Source organism: Panicum hallii, chromosome 1, assembly GCF_002211085.1.
Source record: "Panicum hallii strain FIL2 chromosome 1, PHallii_v3.1, whole genome shotgun sequence".
Classification (NCBI taxonomy): Eukaryota; Viridiplantae; Streptophyta; class Magnoliopsida; order Poales; family Poaceae; genus Panicum; species Panicum hallii.
The window spans coordinates 20,956,097-20,966,123 of NC_038042.1; positions in this window are offsets into that span (position 1 = coordinate 20,956,097).

The following is a 10,027-nucleotide window of genomic DNA, read 5'->3' on the forward strand; positions in this document are numbered from 1 at the left end:
TGTCACTGCATGCACTTGAAATTTAGCTACAGTACTCACCAATAAGATTTTTAAATTATCTGCCTTGTTATGATCTCTGAAGCAACTTGTCTCGGCACAGGTACGCAAAAATGAAGATAATTGCCAAGTGGATAAGAAACCTGAACCAATATGTTTGGATGAACCTGATCCTATCATTTGCCCTGATGCAGGTCAGCTCTTACCTTTGTTTCTTCTCTAATGGGCTTCATTGTGTACCAAGTTACTAACTTCATTGAGGTTTTAGTAACTTGCTTTATTTGATGATTATTGGATGATGTATTTATTGATGATTGTACTTATTGGATGTATTTGATGATTGTGTGATGATGTATTTCATAATGGATATGCTAAGTAACTGCTTATGGATGATTGCATTTCATAATTGCTATTATATGCAGCTAACTTTTTTATCAGGATCCCAGTATTTTCGTCGGCCAGGTGGCCGACGAAAATATTGGACATGTTCTCGTTGGCCTACAGAGCCGACGAAAATATTACCATTATTTTCGTCGGCCTCGCTAGACGTCGAAAATGTGAACATATTTTTGTCGGCCGTGCTGGCCGACGAAAATATCTTTATTTTCATCGGTTGCCGACGAAAATAAAGCTATTTTTGTCTACTTTATTCCGTCAGCCTAATTTCATCGGCCGGCTGACGAAAATAGCTATTTTCGACAGCTTTCCGGCTATTTTCATCGGTTTCTGGCCGATGAAATTACACTATTTTCCTGTAGTGATGGCGAGGAAGAGCCAAGGAAGCCGCTGCTGGGTACTAGTGATCGACGGCGACCTTCGGCGAGATTCATACCAGTATTCAAACCGTAAGTGATGGTCAATAATTCTTTGGATGCATCCGCGTCATGTTTTGTGTAGGGAAACTAGCATGCCATTTATCTTTGCTTGATCATGAATGTGCTCTTTCAAATTGAATGCATACGGGAGAGGCAGAGTTTCATGGTTCCCTGCATGGTTGCCTCCCTCCTAATGTGGACGTGCTAATTGTTTGCACGTCTGTTGGCCTCTCGTGGACTGGCACGTTCCGTTCACTACATATTTGTTCTATGAATTTAGTAACAAATACACCTTCATTGGTCTAAACATTCATCTATGTAGAAGCTCTTAGGTCCAATTTTTAACCAATAACATGTGATAGTTTTTTATGTATTCAAATTAATCCTAGCTATATGTCCTTAATTAACTTGATCATTAATATTATCTTATTTTTCCAGTAATAAATCTTTCAATTAATCATATAATAATTTTCCCATCACCAGTTGCAATTATGCATTCCAACCGCCAATCCATTTTGAGGAAGAGGGTGTACGCCAACCCAATGTTGCACATTAACGTCCCAACCACATTCAGGTAAGTTACAAATATATTTAGATTGGCTGGAGTAATTATGTTGATAATATTGATAATGCAGGTGCGTACAATTCCATGAGATTGGACAGGACCACAACTTTAGCACATGGGATGTGACTGCATTGGTGTTTTGGAAAGGTGATTTAGGAGTGAAAAATAATGGTGACATGTACTTGTGCGTTGTCTTGGTTGATGAGCAGGTGCGGTCAGTTTTACTGAAAAATATGTAGTGTCTTAGATGAAATATGTTGACTGAATGTACCGTCATTGCATACATCCGATTGTTGATATGTGTCTGCAGGGTACCAAAATGGAGGTAGTTGCCTATGGCAACCACTCTAGGATGATGAATAATTTGCTTGTCCAAGGAGAATCGTATGATTTCTTTAGAGTTGGCTTTGCGCCAACCCTTAATGATCCCTTGGCTCATATTTTCCGTCTATATTCACACTACTTTGTTCTTCTCTCCCTGCACACACAGTAATATGTGAACCACTAAGAACTCTATGGATTGCTATCTTTCCTCATACATTTAGGCATTTCGAGGATGTACTCAGGCAACGAGAGAATATGTTCGCAGGTATCTCGTAGTGTTTTATCCTTTAATTATAATTTTTTATACAAGATATTTAGACTCTTTTATTCCTATATTTGAATTTCATTTTGTGAATGAAGATATTATTGGGTTGGTTGTTTATGTGGATGACATCTGGGATAGAAACAACTTCCGGAGGTGTCCTAACAGGCATGTTGTGTTGATGAATGAGAGGTGTGTATGTTGTCTTGGATTTATGTTTCTTGCACTTCTCGATATTAAATCATCTTGCATTGGAACTCGTAGGGGCAGATTGCTCATAGTTCACATTCAGGATCCACACCTCGTTCGAACCATCTGGCAATGGAGGCCAATGGCTTCTGGCTTTAGAACAATGGCTACCCTTCATGTCAGAAAGAATGCGATAACACGTACGCCCATTACCAGTGTACATTCTAATCTAATAAGCACATAATTTTGCAGCTTTTTCATTGTTTTTGTTATGCAAAATAGATGGAGTGACCACTACTGATTATAGCGAAATCATATTCTCTCCGATAGTGGTTGAACCAGATGAGCTACGAGGTAACGTAGTTTTTTGTCTGTCATCTGCTTTATTTTGCAATCTATGGAGTACTGATTTCCCAAAATTAGTGTGCAGACCAACGCATTTGGCTACTCGCTGAACCACGCCCCCACCAAGTTCGACGGATTATTGCACATGCAACAGCTCTGCTGCGTAATATGGATATGGCATAGTCTCCACCAAAAGAATTTTCTTGCCCACACGGTGTCCACGAGCAATGTTAAGCATGAATTTTGTTGATTCTTTAGCCTGTAATAACACGGTCCGACTTCCAGCAACATTTAGTTCTTGTACCAGATATGCAAGTGAACGTGAGTTTCATCCAATTTTTTATAAATGTGCCTCATGTGCCATGAACCATCCTCATGGATCTATGGTAGATGTAGCCGGTGTCATGTGCCACAAAGGTCTGTTTTTCCACTGCATCTTTTACCCACACGGTCTTAGGGAGATTTGCATCAAAGATGATAGGTACGTGCCATCGAACCTGTGTATTTCATGACGACCGGATATTTCTATGATGTATGCTTATATATGCAAACATTTGGACCAGGAAATTGCAGTCGTGTTGCATTCTTCCACGTGCTAACTGATATGCGGGATAGCAACCTCTGTCACCCCCGTCATGCCCATCACTATCGTTCTATGGCAAAAATCCGATAATTGCGGCACCCTTCCTTTCAGTGTTCACAATAATAGGGTAAGCTAAACCCTACCATCGCGCCTAGGACAAGCCGCGCCAAAACACGGCATCGCCACGCCACAACACGCCGTCGCCGCACAGCGCCTTCAACACGCCACGCCGCGGCGTCCCATCGGCTCACGGCACACTACAGCTCAGGCGCACGTCTCCGGCCTCTTCGTCCTCTATCGCCCCCGTCGTTGCCGTCGCTGGCGTTCTAGGGCATCCGTAGCACACGCCATCTGTAGCACACAGTGCACAACTATATTGCGTTTGCAAGAACGTGTGCAAGCAGATGAATCATCCCAATCAAAATACTCGTAATGATCTATTCTTTTGATTCAATTGCGAATACTCATGATTTGCTTCACGGTATTATTTTCTCACCACATGAACTTGAAACAGATTTAGGTAATGCTATTGGTGGGAAGACTGACTACTAGACTATATCTCTGACTGCTTCAATTATACCTCCTACTAGTATGACTACATCTTCGACTATACTGCATCTTTAACTACTTCGACTGCATCTCCGACTGCTTCAACTACATCTCTGACTACTACGACTACATCTCCGACTGCTTCTTTTACACCTCCGACTACTACGACTACATCTTCGACTACTTAGGCTGCATCTCCGACTACTACGACTACATCTTCGACACTTCGACTACACTTCCAACTGCTTCAACTATACCTTTTGCACTGCCGCCTTTGCACTGTCATTGCGATGTGATTTGCCCGTGGTGAGCGGGCCCAGACGTTTACGTGTTGATGAGTCAGCAGTTGCATTCACAATAGATTATGGGATGGCGGAACGATAAAATCGCAAGCACAACGTTAACGGGATTTACCTGGCTGGCACTACCGCCAACATGCAAGAGTGTTTGCCGCCAGTTCTGCATCTGTCGCAGAGCGCCGAACAAATCTTAGTGCTCGGGCATCCTGTGCTTATGATTGGTAGGTAAATAAAAATATAATGATAGTGGATGTAATGTAGAAATGTGTTGTATGCTCACCATACTAATTGGTTCAAACCTAGCATGGTTCCACGTAGACATGTATTCTAGAACAATAAAGCCTAATAAATACCTGAGCACGATTGAATGCCAATATATACAATACATTTTATATAGATAATTTTATAATATGTAATGTGTTTAGGTCAATTACCCTATTTTGTCATTTCCAATGTCTTAATCACTTTTAGCTTTCCATACAAAAACATTATCGTTCCATTTACTATCATACACTCTCATGGCTGCCATATATTTTAAGCTCATTTCGATAATTGTGTGCACCTACTTCTTATATGGTAGGTCTTCAACTAAACTGCATCTATGACTACTTTGACTGCATCTCCAACTGCTTCAATTACATCTCTGGCTACTACAACTATATCTCCGACTGCTTCAACTATACCTCCGACTACTACGACATCATCTTCGACTACACTGCATCTTTAACTACTTCAACTGCATCTCCGACTGCTTCAACTATATCTCTGACTACTACAACTACATCTCCGACTACTTTTATTACACCTCCGACTACTACGACTACATCTTCGACTACTTAGGCTGCATCTCTGACTACTACGACTACATCTTCGACACTTCGACTATATTTCCGACTGCTTCAACTATACCTTTTGCACTGCCGCCTCTGCACTGTCATTGCGATATGATTTGCCCATGGCAAGCAGGCCGGCATGTTTGCATGTTGATGAGTCAGCAGTTACATTCCCAACAGATTATGGGACGGCGGAATGATAAAATCGCAAGCACAACATTAACGGGATTTACCTGTTCACTAGACGAACACCGATGGCGCAGATTTAGGCAGCTGGCGCTGCCGCCAACATGCAAGAGTGTTTGCCGCCGGTTCCGCATCCGTCGCAGAGCGCCGAACAAATCTTAGTGCTCGGGCATCCTGTGGTTATGATTGGTAGGTAAATAAAACTGCAATGATAGTGGACGTAATGTAGAAATATGTTGTATGCTCACCATACTAATTGGTTCAAACCTAGCATGGTTCCACACAGACATGTATTCTAGAACGATGAAGCCTAATAAATACCTGAGCACGATTGAATGCCAATATATAAATACATTTTATATAGATAATTTTATAATATGTAATGTGTTTAGGTCAATTACCCTATTTTGTCCTTTCCAATGCCTTCAGCATTTTCAGCTTTCCATACAAAAATATTATTGTTCCACTTACTATCATACACTCTCACGGCTGCCATATACTTTAAGCTCATTTCGATAATTGTGTGCACGTACTTCTTATATGGCAGATCTTCGACTAAACTGCATCTGTGACTACTTCGACTGCATCTCCGACTGCTTCAACTATATCTGTGACTACTACGACTATATCTTCGACTGTTTCAACTATACCTCCAATTACTACGACATCATCTTCGACTACACTGCATCTTTGACTACTTCGACTGCATCTCCGACTGCTTCAACTACATCTCTGCCTACTACGACTACATCTCCGACTGCTTCTATTACACCTCCGACTACTACGACTACATTTTCGACACTTCGACTACATTTCTGACTGCTTCACCTATACCTTTTGCACTGCCGCCTTTGTCCTGTCATTACGACGTAATTTGCCCGTGATGAGCGGGTCGGGACGTTTGCGTGTTGACGAGTCAGGAGTTGTGTTCCCAACAGATCATGGGATGGCAGAATGACAAAATCGCAAACACAACACTAACGAGATTTATCTGGCTGGCGCTACCACCAACATGCAAGAGTGTTTGCCACCGGTTCCGCATCCGTCGCAGAGCGCCGAACAAATCTAAGTGCTCGGGCAACTTGTGGTTATGATTGGTAGGTAAATAAAAAAGCAATAATAGTGGACGTAATGTAGAAATGTGTTGTATGCTCACCATACTAATTGGTTCAAACCTAGCATGGTTCCACGCAGACATGTATTCTAGAACAATGAAGCCTGATAAATACATGAGCATGATGGAATGTCAATATATACAATACATTTTATATAGATAATTTTATAATATGTAATGTGTTTAGGTCAATTACCATGTTTTGTCCTTCCCAATGCCTTCAGCACTTTTAGCTTTCCATACAAAAACATTCTCGTTCCATTTACTATCATACACTCTCATGGCTGCCATATACTTTAAGCTCATTTTGATAATTGTGTTCACGTACTTCTTATTTGGCAGGTCTTCGACTAAACTATATTTTTGACTACTTCGACTGCATTTTTGACTGCTTCAACAACATCTCTGACTACTATGACTATATCCTCACCTGATTCAACTATATCTCCAACTACTATGACTACATCCTCGACTATACTGCATCTGTGACTATTTCGACTGCATCTCCGATTGCTTCAACTACATCTCTGACTACTATGACTATATCTCCGACTACTTCAAGTATACCTCCGACTACTACGACTACATTTTCGACTACACTGCATCTTTGACTACTTCGACTGCATCTGCGACTGCTTCAACTACATCTCTGACTACCACGACTACATCTCCGACTGCTTCAGTTACACCTCCGACTACTACGACTACATCTTCAACTACTTAGACTGCATCTCCGACTACTACGACTACATCTTCAACACTTGGACTACATTTCCGACTGCTTCAATTATACCTCTGACTACTAAGATTACATTTTTTACTACACTGCATCTATGACTACATCGACTGCATCTCCTACTGCTTGAACTACATCTCTAACTACTACAACTACATCTCCAACTGCTTCAGTTATACCTCGAGTATCTTATTAAATGTCAGACTAAAACTGAAACACCTATCAGGTTCAGAAGGAAGCAAGAGTTTTGGTACACATACAGACCTAAGCAGAGCCTGTTAGACACAACCATTTAATTCTATATCCAGTTAGATGTGGATCTTCTGAACTATTGAACCATTAATTATAAAGGAAAAACAAGATCTTCTTAAGATAATAGAGAAAATGGAGCAATGAATGTGTATCAATTTTATTCAATGATTGCATGACAATTAACTGGATTCAATGCAAGCATCAACTTTCGATGAATCTCTCATAAGATACCATAAGAAATAGTCGATATTGGAGAAAATGGTGAGGATATGCGATGGAGATCAGCCAGCTAAAAATTCCATTTGAATATTTAATTCAAAACATACCAGATGATTTCAGTGCCTTAACAAGCATACTTACTACTTAGCAAATGATAGGATATTAGGGTGGAGTTCTACTATGACTACATCTTCGAAAGCTTAACTGATATATACAAATTACTTGGTGCCTAAAACGTTGTCCCTAGAGAAGGAGATCGGGACCTCGCTGTATCTCAGAGGCCTTGACGTGGTCGGCTCCATAGAGAGTATTTCGCGCAAGGTCAACTTCTGCGCGCGCTTGAAAGGGAATCCGCCATCTCCGCCGAAGATGATGTTGATGACATTCTTCGGATCCTGGAAGTCTTGAGCCCCCGACTTGTCACCCTCCTCGTCATCCTTCTATGTCGCGACTTTGGGTGTATCGGGCATTGCTTGTGCATGACTTTCTCGAATTATGTGTCGTTGTTACCCGACTTCTTGCCACGCGGATTGCGCTCAACAGCCGCGACTTCTTGGTCTGGCTTGCGCTTTTGGGTGGTCCCCGAGTGGTTCTGCTGGCTCTTGTCGAAGTGGTCGTTGCCATTGCCTTGCTTATCGTGGTTGCACTTGGGGAAGCGGTCATTCTCCTCATCCTCCTAGTCAGCCCACCATGCCATCATATCATGCAGCTCCATGGTACGTGTGCTTCGAGAAAAGGCCATTTTGGAAGCAGCGGATGATGTCCATGTCGGTGATGTTGGCGATGGTGGCGCGCATCTCGAAGAAACGGCGGGTGTAGGACCTTAGGGTCTCGTTCATCTCTTGCTTCACCTGGGATAGATTGTGGCGAGTGCCCGCTCCGATCATGGATCCTTGGAAGTTGTCGATGAAGGCCCGCTTGAGGTCCTCCCACGAGTTGATGGAGTTTGGCTTGAGGCTTGAAAGCCAGGTGAGGGGTGTGGACTCCTGAGCCAAAGGGAAGTAGAGAGCTTTGGTGGAGTTGGATCCCTCTGAAACTTCAATAGTAACGGAGTAGCACCGAATCCACTAGCGCAGATCCCGTTTACCATCGTACTTGGGGATTCCGACTGGTTTGAACTCTTTTGGATAGGACTTGTCGGTGATGTTGGAGGTGAAGGCGGGGAAGCGGTCGCTGTCATCATTATCGTGGCACCTGCCATTACAGTCCCTTCTCCTTGCTTTGATAACACACCGCGTGTCACGTCCTTCATTGATCTTCTACCTTAGGTCGATCATGGGAGCGTCGTGGAGGCTGGCCTCGAGTGGAGCTTGGCCTTGATGCCTTGCACCATGCTGGTTGTGAGTAGATTGTTGTACTTCTTGTTCACTGTTGCCGCGCGCGAATGGGTGGCCCTTATTGCCCTCCGGTTCACGGGGCCTCCTCCGTGAGTGCGACTGATCAGCACGGTTTCGCCATGACGCTCAGACCTCAAGGGTAGATTCTGAGTGGAAGACACTGGATGTTGCCCATCGAGTTGTACACGCTCGCGCTGGGTCAGAGACTGCAGCCGCTATATCTGAGGGTGGGGTGGTAACTGTTGAGCTAGTAAGGCTGCATCTGCGATGGTGCCAATCAGCGTACGGTACTCCTGATCCGCGAGTGCTGCAAAAGCGTTGTTGAGATCCCTTTGGTACATTGGGTCGCGAGCGCGATTCGCCGCATTCCACCTGCGCTGGGCGCGCTTGGCGTTCTTCACCCGCCGGATCCTTCGGTGCTCCTCGTCCTCATCCTGGGGGGCGTCAGCTGTGGGCTCGTCAGTTGAGACTGTGGCAGAACCGCCTGAATTATTCCAGCTCAAGTGCGCTAGTCATTACTGTCCAGCCGATACTAACTCAGCGCACTTCAAACGGAACAATCCATTGGTCTGTCGGGTCTCCGCCCGATACAACCACGGTTCAACAGGATCAAAGCAGGTTTACTTCGCGTGAAGGCGAGTTTACAATCACAGCACAACTCATCAACTTTTTAATTTACAGAAACACAAATATTATTATTACAAGCCTTTTTCAAACTTAAGGTAAACTTATACAAACAGTGTTTAAAATGACTGGCTTAACAGCTTGTCCATGTTCACAGCGGAAGGAAAATAAACACGCGACTAAGCACGTCGCGAAGGCTGACACCATGCTCAGCCCAATGCCTGGTGTCACTCAGGAGGGTCACTGCCAGCCAGGGACGGATCCCACTCCACGGACCAGCCATACGGAACAGAAGTTGGCCACGCAAAGCTATCCGTGGGGTTCTCGAAGGTCATACCTGAAAATGATACTAGCGAGACTGAGTGTACTAATACTCAGCAAGGCTTACCCGGGATTGGGTATACTTAGCCCGTAATTAGACTCATGAAGGCTTGAAATGGTTCTGGGTTTTATTTCAGCTGAAAAGCAACAAAGAGTATGATCTATTTTCAAATTTTAGCTATCAAATTCTAGTTGATTATCCACTCTAGGTAAGCACCTACACTAAGCAAGCAAGGTAGAGATTATCATTCATCAAGATTATTTCATTAATAGTTACACTTCTTACTCTATGTGGCAGAAAGAATAAGCAGTCTCAATCTTCGTGAGAAACGGACAATTCTGAATCGAATTTCTAAACCTTGAAGGTAAACCTAACTCACATTCTTGGAACATCCAGAGATCATTCCAAAGCAACCGTTTCCCTCATATTCCGAGTTATGGATCAGGGCCACCACAAGCGACTGCAGGACCGTACGC